The following is a 13,349-nucleotide window of genomic DNA, read 5'->3' as shown; positions in this document are numbered from 1 at the left end:
TCTTCTGTCACAGGAGCACAGATACACTTAAGACAATGTTTGTAGCTCATGTGAATATTCACCCAAGTGTTATCTCAGCAGAAGAGGATTTTAATAATCAAAAAATAAAAAGGATAGAATGAACATTCTGTGGAAACCATAGTCTTCAAATGACCATGATGATAGGGATGGAGGCTTTGCATGGGCTCAGCAACATGTACTTCCACTCACCAAAGCTGGCCTGCAAATCACCATTCAACCAGGTGGCATGATAGTTACACTGGACTGCTTTTTATTATAGCAGTGTTTTGTTTCTGGTGGATTAGATACTCTGGATACAGAAATGCCTTCTCTATGCACAGTACTTCAGTCAAAGCTACTAACCATGGACTTTTAGAATTTCTTATTAATTGTTATGGTATTCTACACAGCCTTCCTTATGAGCAAGAAAATAACTTCAAAGCCAATGATTTGGAGCAACAGGGCCAAGTTCATGGAATTCACTTATTTGAACATATTGCCATGATCCCTACCATCCTGAAATAGCCAGTATAGTAGAGCCATGGAATGAATTTAAGATGCATTTACAGTACCAACTAGGTGGCAAAACTTTGCAGGGCTGGAGAAAGATTCTCCAGTAGGCAGTAGATTATCTGAATTAGCTTCCAATATATGGTGCTGTTTGTTTCTTTCCTTTTTTTTTTTTTTTTTTTTTGTGCTGTTTGTTTCATGGCAGAATCCATGAGCCTAGAAATAGAAATGATTGCAATGGGACTGGGACCATTCTGTACCTCTAGTGACCCACTAGCAAAGTTTCCTTCTTGTTCCTACACTTTTATGCTCAGCTGGTATAACAGGCTTAGTTCCAAAGATGGACACACCATGATTCCATTGAACTGGAAGCTAAAACTTCCACCCAGGCACTTTGGTCTCCTTATCTCTCTGAATCAATTGGCTAAGAAAGGAATGACTATGATGATTGGGGTGATCTTGACTACTAAGGAGAAATTGGACTACAAATCCATAATGGAGGAAGAGAAGCTATGTCCAGAATTAGAAGATTCCTAGGAAATCTCTCAGTATTACCATGTTCTATGATTAGAGTCAATGGAAAGCTATAACAACCCAACTTAGGCAGGACTACTGACCAAGAATCATCAAGAATAAGTATATAGGTCACCATATCAGGGAAAGAACTACCACTGCTGAAGTGCTTGCTATAGACAAAGGGAATAGGAAATGAGTAGTTTAAGAAGATCATGAATACAAACATTGACCACAAGACCATTTACCAAAATTAAGATTGTAATTATCACAAACATTTCCTCATTTTTTAAAAATAAGTGCATATGTGTATATGTGCATACACAGAGCAAAAAAAAAATCTTATATTTTTGTTTTCTTTCATATTGCTTTATCACATCATATAAGATATGTTCACATTATAGTGTAGATAGTTTTTAAGCACTGTTCATTTTACAAGATAGTACTTCAGCTGCCAGAGTTCAAAGAGAAGACTAAACATTATTTAAGACTTAACCTCTTCTTCTGTAGAAGGTGTTCACCAGTTAACAGATGTATGCAGGACAGTTACATCAGATTAGTCAGATTATGACTTCTTTTTTTTTTTTAACATTTACTATGGATTAAGTAGATGTATATGAGTGCCAAGTTGACAAAGGAGAGACTTCTGATGTATATTTTTATTCATCACTTTGACTTAGCCATGGAATGCCAGATATCTGATTAGACATTCTTTCTGGATGTGTCTTGAGCCTATTTCCAGAAGAAAATCACACTTGAATTGGTGGTCTGAGGAAAGTAGATGGAACTCCCCAGTGTGAAGGGGAGTTATCCAATCTACTGAGGTGAGGAATGTAACAAAAAGTCAAATAAAGTTTGAATTCACTCCTCTCTTCTGGAATAATTGAACTGGGCCTGCCAAACAATGACAAGTACAACCAAAACAATCACCCATTGTGATGGGTGACACATTGCGATGGGCTACTTGGGAGGCTGAGACAAGAGAATGCCTAAGCCCAAGAGCCAGAGGTTCCTGTGAGCTATGATACTACAGCACTCTACGGAGGGCAACAAAGTAAGGCTCTGTCTCTAAAAAAAGAAAAAAAAATTATTAGTGTGTTTTGATTAGCTTAGGGAAGACCATACTAATAAAGATACTCAGAGCAACAAATTTTCTATCTATCTATCTATCTACCTACCTACCTACCTACCTATCATCTATCTATCTATTATCTCTCTGTCTATCTCAGCTGATGTTTGCCTGGACACATCTTAAGTATTACCTGAAATACTTAAGAAAGAAAATAGTGGCATAAAGTGTAATTTCAGTTGTTAAAAGTACTGTCTTTTCATAGTTTTAGTTGTTAAAATTTTCACTTGTTAAAAGAACTGCAGTTAATGGTTGCTCATCATTTCAAAGACCTTAATGACCTGTGGGACAATCTGTCCAAATCCACAGTGCCCAGTAGAAGAGCTGCACTTTATCTTCCTACGTGAAATCCTCAGATTCTCTTCAGGGAATTTCCCACTCCTTTCTTTTCTGGCAAAATCATTCTGCTGTATCATCGGTTGACTCTCATGTTGAAAGCAAATTTACATAAACCACATTATTCTGAGCTTGGGAAATGAAACTTACAAAATGAATAGCTGTGCAACAAATTGCTGTCTTTGTTATTGGCATTCCTGTGCTACTGTCGTTTTGTGCTTTAGAAAGCCTAACACTATTCAGGATCTCCACAATTTTTTCAAGATATGTGTAAGAGAGATGCAATTTCTATAATATTCACTGTCATATATGTATATGCATGTGTGTGTATATATATAGTTTCAAATGATGTTTAATTTGTAATGATTTTAGATTGGATTTAGAAGATGCCAGAAGATGGGTGAGAAATGTAGAGCAAATAGTAAATTTTCAGTACATTTTATTATCATGACTTAATCTGGACAAACAAAATAGCTATAAGACAGATTTTTCCCCTTTCACATATTTTATCTTATTAATTTAATTTAATGAATTTATAAGACAAATTCTGGTGAACTAAAAAATAAATAACTAAAAGCTAATTTAGAAATTCTGTCATAATGATTCTTATATAAGCCATCCTTCTTATGATTCGAATATAAATCTTCATTCTGTTGAATTAGGTATATATTCTGAATTAAACTTTTAAGTCATTCCTATATTCTTTCACCCACCCTGACAGTTATTAGTTCAGTTATCATAAATAAAATATGAATAATTTGTACATCATAGGAAAAATACAGAAAATATATTTCTAATAATCAGTTTATTACTGCATAAATTCCAGCCTTTATGGTTTAATAAGTATCCACACAAATTGAATTTGAATATTTTCAGAAACATGGTGATTTGAAAATTTTCAAACTCAATTTGTTTTTAGATACTTATCAAACCATAAATACTAAAATTGATGAAATAATAAACTGATCATTAGAAATATATTTTAGGATTACATCAAAGAAAACCATATCAAATAAAGGTGCATTTAACAATTGGAATTAGGGTGGCGCCTGTGGCTCAGTTGGTAGGGCGCCGGCCCCATATACCGAGGGTGGTGGGTTCAAACCTGGCCCCGGCCAAACTGCAGCCAAAAAATAGCCGGGCGTTGTGGCGGGCGCCTATGGTCCCAGCTGCTCGGGAGGCTGAGGCAAGAGAATCGCTTAAGCCCAGGAGTTGGAGGTTGCTGTGAGCTGTGTGAGGCCAAAGCACTCTACCAAGGGCCATAAAGTGAGACTCTGTCTCTACAAAAAAAAAAAAAAAAAAAAAAACAATCGGAATTACTAGCTTTACCATTTATATAATCAGTATTAGTTTCCAGTCTTTGTTTTATTCAGGTTAAAAGCATTGTGGACAAAAACCATGTTCTCAAGTAGTAAAATCAGTAAGATTCCCAGAGAGCGTCAGGTGTAATCATGGTATAAACAAAGATGAAGCAACTTTTATCAATAAATATGTAAAGATATTTCAGGAAATGCTGATGTCTTTATGAACAACACAATGTTTGGAAAGTGAAATTTAAAATCAAACCTTTCTTTCATGTAAACACATCATAGGAACATAAAAGTTGAATTTTGAATAAAAGAAAAAGTAAAGAGTCCAGGCTTGTCATCTTTAAGTAAGACCGGGGTTGACACAAACATTGACCCCTCAAGCCTCCAACCTTTCTCCTTTATTCAGTCTTCAGCCTTTCTCCAGGGCTTGTCTTCTCCAGTCCCTTTGCTTTGCCTTTTCTGATCCATATATGTGTCTGTCCTTCTCTACCTACTTTTCTTCTTCCTCTTGTTCTCTTTTCACCCAGTCAAGTTTCCTTTTCCACCTCTCTGTTCCCCTTCTCCTCTCCAGCTCTTCTTCTTTTCTTGCTTTGAAGACTTTCCTTAAATGTTCCTTAGAAAATAATTTACATTTGTCTATAGCAGCAAACAAACACTGACAGACAAATGCCAACTATGCTCCTCATTTCTGAGCGTGCACGGTCTTATTTCACTTGCTGTTGTGACACTTGTTACTCATTTAATTCTCATTATTCTCTCACCTCAATTCTATCACAAAATTGAAAGTGCTCTCAGGAAAGCCTCTAAACGTTCCCTGATTTCTTTTCTTAGAGTTTCATAGTTCTCTTTATAGAGATCTTTCACATCCTTTGTTAGATAAATTCCCACATATTTCATCTTCTTTGGCAACCTGCAGAAGACTGAAACTGGACCCACACCTTTCACCATTAACTAAGATAGACTCTCACTGGATTAAAGATTTAAACTTTAGACATGAAACTATAAAAATACTAGAGGAGAGTGCAGGGAAAACCCTTGAAGAAATCAGTCTGGGTGAGTATATTATGAGGAGGACCCCCCGGGCAATTGAAGCAGCTTCAAAAATACACTACTGGGACTTGATCAAACTAAAAAGCTTCTGCATAGCCAAGAACACAGTAAGTAAAGCAAGCAAACAGCCCTCAGAATGGGAGAAGATATTTGCAGGTTATACCTCTGATAAAGGTTTAATAACCAGAATCCACAGAGAATTCAAACGCATTAGCAAGAAAAGAACAAGGGATCCCATCGCAGGCTGGGCAAGGGATTTGAAGAGAAACTTCTCTGAAGAAGACAGGCGCGCGGCCTTCAGACATATGAAAAAATGCTCATCATCTTTAATCATCAGAGAAATGCAAATCAAAACTACTTTGAGATATCATCTAACACCAGTGAGACTAGCCTATATCACAAAATCCCAAGACCAGAGATGTTGGCGTGGATGTGGAGAAAAGGGAACACTTTTGCACTGCTGGTGGGAATGCAAACTAATACATTCCTTTTGGAAAGATATATGGAGAACACTTAGAGATGTAAAAATAGATCTGCCATTCAATCCTGTAATCCCTCTACTGGGCATATACCCAGAAGACCAAAAATCACATCATGACAAAGATATTTGTACCAGAATGTTTATTGCAGCCCTATTTATAATTCCTAAGTCATGGAAAAAGCCCAAGTGCCCATCGATCCACGAATGGATTAACAAATTCTGGTACATGTACACCATGGAATACTATGCAGCCTTAAAGAAAGATGGAGACTTTACCTCTTTCATGTTTACATGGATGGAGCTGGAACATATTCTTCTTAGTAAAGTGTCTCAAGAATGGAAGAAAAAGTACCCAATGTACTCAGCCCTATTATGAAACTAATTTAGGGTTTTCACATGAAAGCTATAACCTAGTTACAACCTAAGAATAGGGGGAAGGGGGAAAGGAAGGGGAGGGAGGAGGGACGTGGGTAGAGGGAAGGGGATTGGTGGGATTACACCTGCGCTGCATCTTACAAGGGTATATGTGAAACTTGGTAAATGTGGAATGTAAGTGTCTTGGCACAGTAACTGAGAGAAGGCCAGGAAGGCTATGTTAACCAGTGTGATGAAAGTGTGTCAGACGCTCTGTGAAGCTAGTGAATGATGCCCCATGATCATATCAATGTACACAGCTATGTTTTAATAAAAAAAAAAAAAAAACATTGCCTGATTTCCACACTCAGTGATCTCTGTTCACTCCTTCTACTAAAGCATTTATTTTGGTATGTGGCCCTGTCCTTCACTTTGTCCTTGAAAAGCTGTCCTCTCCTCAGGTCCACACACTCAGGTTTTCAGCATTCCTCCTGCTTCCCTGATCACTCGGCCTGGTATCCTTTTCTGGTGTCTCTCTAGTCTTCCTTTTGTTTGAGTAAAAGCTTTGTTTGACAAAAGAAAGTAGTTTATTGAATGGATATTTTCTCTAACACAGAAAAGTTGCCATGGTTTGAAGAACCAACCGGAAAAATGGGTAGTAGAAGAAGAAAGCAGACCAGCAAGTCAATAGCAGCAATCATGTCCCATCATTAGCTCAATGAACCTAAGTTCTCAGTCTCAGTTTTCAGATTTTGCCAATGGACCGAAGTTCTCAGTCTCCGTTTTGAAGAACTTCTACCCAGTAATCAAGTGACTCAACTCTCCTTCACTAACCATCCACTCCACATCTAAAGGTCACCAGTACTAGTGACTCTATGTTTTGAGCTCCTTGAATCTATCTTTCTGTTCTCCTCTTCACTTGCAATGTCATATAATTCATGATCTAATCATTTTCTGTGCATTTGAATAAATTGGGAAACATTCTCTTTTTCTTCTTTTTTTTTTGTTGTTGTTGTAGTTTTTGGCCAGGGCTGGGTTTGAACCCACCAACTCCGGCATATGGGCCTGGTGCCCTACTCCTTTGAGCCGCAGGCGCCACCCTGGAAACATTTTCAAAATGAAGATTCCTAGGTCCAAGCCTGGTTCTACAGTGTTACTTTGCTATCAGTATTTCTCACAACAAAATACTCCCACATACAATTCTGATCTGTAATCTGTTTTGCAAGAATCCCTGGAAATAGCAGCAGCATCATTTTATGTTTCTTTTTTGGAGACAGAGTTTTACTTTGTAGCCCTCAGTAGAGTGTAGTGGCGTCATAGCTCACAGAAACCTCAAACTCTTGGGCTCAGGCAATTCTTATGTATCAGCCTCCTAAGTAGCTGGGACTACAGTCACCCAACACAACGCCCAGCTATTTTCAGAGATGGGGTCTCATTCTTGCTCAGGCTGATCTTGAACCTGTGAATTCAGGTAATCCACCTGCCTCATCCTCACAGAGTGCTGGAATTACAGGCGTGAGCCACCGCAGCCCACCTATATGTTTGTTTGTTTGTTTGTTTTAGCAGCAGCATCTTGATTAGTATTTCTGACCATTTTCCACTATTTGCAGCCTGTTTTCTATGCTACCAAATATTTGATTTAAAAAATATTTTATAATATGCCATTCTCAATTTGAAAAGTCTCAGGACATGACTATTGCAGAGAATTAAAGGTCATTATGTTTAAAATGGCATTTAATTCCTTTATGAATGTAGGTCTATCTCCTGACCTTGAGTCCCTGTCCCAGACATAGGATCTCTTTACCGTATTCAACTGTGTCCTCATAAATTTAGTAAATGCTCAGAATAGCTCTCATGTTTTTCTAATTCTGTTAAATCTTGTGTACATTTTCAGTGGAAAGTAATTGTATTTTCGTTGTCTTCTTTTACTTCCTAAATATAGCTTCCTTCAGTTTAGTGGTAATACATAAAATTGAAAGGCAATCAATCTGATGACAGTTTGTTTTTTTCCCAATTTCCATCTCCGAATTTCCACTTATTGTAATTACGTACTGAATATATATTTTTTACATTTTCTGCATTTTATTTCAGAGGACACCAAATGATGACACGGAAAAGGAAAATGCAACTTTGCTGACACAGTTTGTCCTCACAGGACTTACACATCCACCACAGTGGAAAATCTCCATTTCTCGAGTTCTTGGTGACGTTATCTCATCACCATTGTGGGCAACCTTGGTCTGATTTGCTTTCATCTGGAATGACCCTCACCTTCGCATCCCCATTTACTTATTCCTTGGGAATTTAGCCTTTGTGGACACTTGGTTATCATCTACAGTGACTCCCAACATGCTGGTCAGCTTCTTAACAGAAAGTCAGATGATCTCTCTCTCTGAGTGCGTGATACAGTTTTTTCCTTTGCAGTCAGTTTAACCACAGAGTGTTTTCTCCTGGCAGCAATGGCGTATGATCGCTGTGTAGCCATATGCAAACCTTTACTCTACCCAGTGATTATGAACAACGCACTGTGCATCCGGCTATTAGTCTTGTCATTTTTATGTGGCTTTCTTCAAGCCATAATTCATGTGGGTTTTTTATTCAGATTAACCTTCTGTAATTCCAGCATAATACATCACTTTTACGGTGACATTATGCCATTGTTGAAGATTTCTTGTACTGACCCATATTAATTATCGAGTGGTTTTTATTTTTGCAGGTTCAATTCAAGCATTAACTACTGGAACAGTTCTTACCTCTTATACATTTGTTCGCTTTACAATCTTAAAAAAGAAATCCCTCAAAGGCATCAGGAAAGCCTTCTCCACCTGTGGGGCTCATCTCCTATCCGTGTCTTTATACTATGGCCCTCTGCTCTTCATGTATGTGCTTCCTGCATCTCCACAAGCTAGCAATCAAGATATGATAGACTCTCTGTTTTATACTGTTATAATTCCTTTTTTTAAATCCCACTATCTATGCCTGAGAAATAAGCAAGTCATAGACTCATTGAAGAAAGCATTAGGAGGAAAAGTTTAGATCTTGTGTTAACATCTCTCCTCTTTTTAGTAAAATAGTCATAAAATTATGTAGGTTATGTGTGGGTATAATTTTTTACATGTTGAAATTTTTTGCAATTGCAATTGTTCTAGATTTTCAATGACTTAAATGTTAGAATTTAATAATTCAAAATATCTGTATTCAAAACCATACATGAAATTTTAATCAAATATAAGAATATTTAGAGCAGAAAAAAATGAAAATATTTTATAGGTTATGTGCACTTCATGTGACTTTATAAATACATGAAGTGATAAAATTTTGTTGCTACTCAGAAAATAACTCAAGTAAGATAAACCATACAGTGAACAGAGGTTTATAGGATGATAACTCACATCACATATACCCTACATTGGGTAACAGGTTTCTGTTTAGGTGAGCAGAGCAGAATCCCAGGAATTCTGTTATTAAGAAAATTGCACTGGCTCCTGAGATAGACTGTTAAATATCAGAGAGAAGCTATCCTAGCTTATAAATTAAAGAATGTTAAACTTATGTACTTAAAACAAATACCATTACTCTTTATTTGTGGAGGTCCAGTACACAAGATTCGATCACACAATTTGCTATTTTTTGTTCTTCTGAGAGATACCAGCACACCCAAGGGAAGTGAGTAGATGGATGATAATCCAGCTGTCCTTATTCTTTCACACTAGAGAATTAATATTATTGCATATGTCTTTAATTTGTTCATTTTTTTACTGTGTGATATGTCTATTGTGCTAATGGTTGCTTGTCAATTATCTAGAGTTTTGCTTATTCATTCACTGTTACGACCCAAAGTCTAGATTGATACTATAAGCATTCAGTGTCTCTTTCTTCTGCCATTTTCAAGGTTTGTTTTTCTAACTGGCCTTTTTCTTGAATGAGAAAGTAGATATGAAGCCATAAGTATATGGGGCAGACTATGTAAACTGTTAAGTCCTACTTTAGATTGGGTGAATGTGGCGGGGGAAGTTGGGAGCTACCCGGAAACTCAGATGTCCTCTGCATCCTTCTCTTGTACATGTCTAGTCTACAAATGCCTCTTTTCTGGTTTGTTTTTCAGTACAATCACAAGTCCTTTCTACTTTACTGAAATTCAACAAAATTTCTAGTCTATCGGTGTGATCTCATTAGCACTTATTTTATAGATTTATTCCCTTTAGTAAATAAATTTGTCACATAAGTTGGATGTTAGAAAAAAGTAAAATGCAGAATTGTGCAAAGCCTGCATTTTGGACTAGATATTCTTTTTTAAAAAAGAAATACATATACAGTAGAACCTCTGTAAGTTGACCACCCAACGGACTGAAACAAATTGGTCAAATGTAGAAGTGGTCAACATAAGGAACTAGGCCTACCATACTGATATGTACATGTGGTGCATGTCCGGTCTATGAAAATCAGGTCAACTTAAGGGGTGGTCAATGTAGGGAGGTGGACAACTATGGAGATTCTACTGTAATTATATTATAAAAAAAAATACAGAGCTGCAATTAAAATTTTGTTGTATACTAGTAAAATACTGTCATGTAGTATTTATCACAATGTGAAGCAAAAGGAACACTCATGTTATGGGTGGAGGGTATGGTATAGTTAACTAATGAGGAAAGAGGGCATTACTGGTAAAGTTCAACACAAATATGATGAAGAGCCCAACACTTTCAATTTAGGTAAATACAATGCATAATCTCCTACATATGAATACAAGATACATGTACAACATTATTTGTAATGAAAAAAAGATAGATATAGTCTAAAGGTCCAAATGCTAGAGCATGTAAAGTTACTACAATTTATCCAAGAAAATACTATCCCCATCAGTGTAAACAACAGAACCACACAGTTAGCAAAACAACATGAAGGAATCTCACAAACATAATATTGAGTGGGAGCAAGAGAGTTGCCTTGGTGTATGTATAAACTGATGTTATAATTCAAAAGCTCACACAATTTATCAGAATTTGGCTCCTCCGTGTTGACTCATTCTTAAGCCTCACAGGTTTGCAAGATGTCTGCAGCATCACTAGTTTCTTTAAATCCTCTTGTGCTCATATCTAATAGGAGCTGAAAAGGATCTGTTTCCTTCTTATAAAACACTGTAAATTAGATCTGATAGTCACCGATATGTCTAGTCTTGGGCCAGTACACGTATTGGCTTATGCTACTATGGAAGCTGAAAAATCCCATAATCTGGAAGCTTTAAGCTTGACCCATGAAAGCAAACAATTGAGAGCCATAGAATTGATAGTATAGATCACTGCCTAAATCTGAGGGCCTGAGAACTAGGAAAACCAAGAGCAGAAGAGAGGAAGAATGTCCCAGTTCAATTATTCCAGAATAGAGGAGTGAATTCAAACTTTATTTGACTTTTTATTTCCATTCATTGCCTTAGTGGATTGGATGACTCCCATCCACACTGAGGAGTTCCACCTAGTTTACTCAGTCCACCAATTCAAGTGTGATTTTATTCTGGAAACAGGCTCAAGACACATCCAGAAAGAATGTCTAATCAGATATCCCGGCAGTCCATGGCTAAGTCAAAGTGATGAATAACAATATACATCAGAAGTCTCTCCTTTGTCAACTTGGCACTCATATACATCTACCATAGTAAATGTTTTAAAATAAAACAAGACTCATAATCTGACTAACATGATGTAACTTCCTGCATACATCTGTTAACTGGGGAACACTTCCTACAGAAGAAGAGGTTAAGTCTTTTAGTAATGTTTAGTCTTCTCTTTGAATTTTGGCAGCTGAAGTACTATCTTATAAAAAGAACAGTGCTTAAAAACTATCTACGCTATAATGTGAACATATCTTACATGATGTGATAAAGCAATATGAAAGAAAAAAATATTTGCTCTGTGTGTGCACACAAACACATAGGCAGAGATTTTTAAAAAATGAGGAAATGCTTGTAATACTTACAATCTTAATTGTGGTAACTGGTCATGTGGTCAAGGTTTGTATTTATGACCTTTTAAAAAATTATTAGATTATAGCTGTGTACATTAATGCAATCATGAGGGACAATGTGCTGGTTTTCAAAGATATTTGTACCAGAATGTTTATTGCAGCTCAATTTACAATTGCTCAGTCATGGAAAAAGCCCAGGTGTCCATCGATCCATGAATGGATCAATAAATTGTGGTATATGTACACCATGGAATATTACGCATCTTTAAAGAAAGATGGAGAATTTACCTCTTTCATGTTTACATGGATGGAGCTGGAACATATTCTTCTTAGTAAAGTATCTCAAGAATGGAAGAAAAGGTATCCAATGTACTCAGCCCTACTATGAAAATAATTTATGGCTTTCATAGGAAAGCTATAACCCAGTTATAACCTAAGAATATGAGGAAGGGGGAGAGGGAGGGGAGGGAGGGGGGAGGTTGGGCAGAGGGAGGGTAATTGGTGGGATTACACCTGCAGTGCATCTTACAAGGGTACATGTGAAACTTAGTGAGTGCAGAATATGATTGTCTTAACACAATAACTAAGAAAATGCTGGGAATGCTATGTTAACAGTGTGATGAAAATGTGTCAAACTGTTTATAAAACCAGTGCATGGTGCCCCGCATTAATGTACACAGTTATGATCTAATACTAATAAAAAAAATACAATTTGAAATATTTTTTTGGGCTACAATTGGGTTATAGCTTTCATAAGAAAGCTATAAATTGGTTTCATAGTAGGGCTGAGTACATTGGATACCTTTTCTTCCATTCTTGAGATACTTTGCTAAGAAGAATATGTTCTAGTCCCATCCATGTAAACAAGAAGGAGGTAAAGTCTCCATCTTTCTTTAAAGCTGCATAATATTCCATGGTGTACATATACCACAATTTAGTAATCCATTTGTGGGTCAATGGGCACTTGGGCTTTTTCCATGACTTAGCAATTATGAATTGGGCTGCCATAAACATTCTGGTACAAATATTGTTGTAATAGTGTGATTTTTGGTCTTCTGGATATATAACTAGTAGAGGAATTGTAGGATCTAATTGCAGGTCTAGTTTTAGATCTCAAAGTGTTCTCCAAACATCTTTCCAAAAGGAACGTTTTAGTTTGCATTCCCACCAACAGTGCAGAAGTGTTCCCTTTTGTCCACATCCTTGCAAACATCTCTGGTTTTGGGATTTTGTGATGTGGGCTAATCTTACTGGAGTTAGATGATATCTCAAAGTAGTTTTGATTTGCATTTCTCTGATGATTAAGGAAGATGAGCATTTTTTCATGTCTGTAGGCTGTGCACCTGTCTTCTTCAGAGAAGTTTCTCTTCAAGTCCCTTACCCAGCCTGAGATGGGATCACTTGTTCTTTTTTTTTTTTAATTTTTTTTTATTGTTAAATCATAGCTGTGTACATTAGTGCAATTGCCTGTACCCATTCTAAGATGCACCATAGATGTGGCCCCACCCATTATCCTCCCTCCACCAAAACCTCCCCCCTCCCTTCCCCTTCCTTGGCCCTTTCCCCATAGTCTTGTGCTATAGTTGGGTTATAGTCTTCATGTGAAAGCTATAATTTAGCTTCATAGTAGGGCTGAGTACATTGGATACTTTATCTTCCATTCCTGAGATACTTAGCTAAGAAGAATATGTTCCAGCTCCATCCA

The 13,349-nt window shown here is 36.9% G+C and overlaps 1 pseudogene; it reads left to right on the top strand.

Moving 5' to 3' along the window:
* Positions 1-6,401: 6,401 nt before the first annotated feature.
* LOC128567416 (olfactory receptor 5H8-like) lies at positions 6,402-8,719 on the top strand (annotated as a pseudogene).
* The last annotated feature ends 4,630 nt before the right edge of the window (positions 8,720-13,349 follow it).

The sequence above is a fragment of the Nycticebus coucang genome, chromosome 16, assembly GCF_027406575.1.
Source record: "Nycticebus coucang isolate mNycCou1 chromosome 16, mNycCou1.pri, whole genome shotgun sequence".
Lineage (NCBI taxonomy): Eukaryota > Metazoa > Chordata > Mammalia > Primates > Lorisidae > Nycticebus > Nycticebus coucang.
The sequence above is the reverse complement of the archived record's forward strand: the minus strand, read 5'-3'. Positions and strand labels throughout refer to the sequence as shown.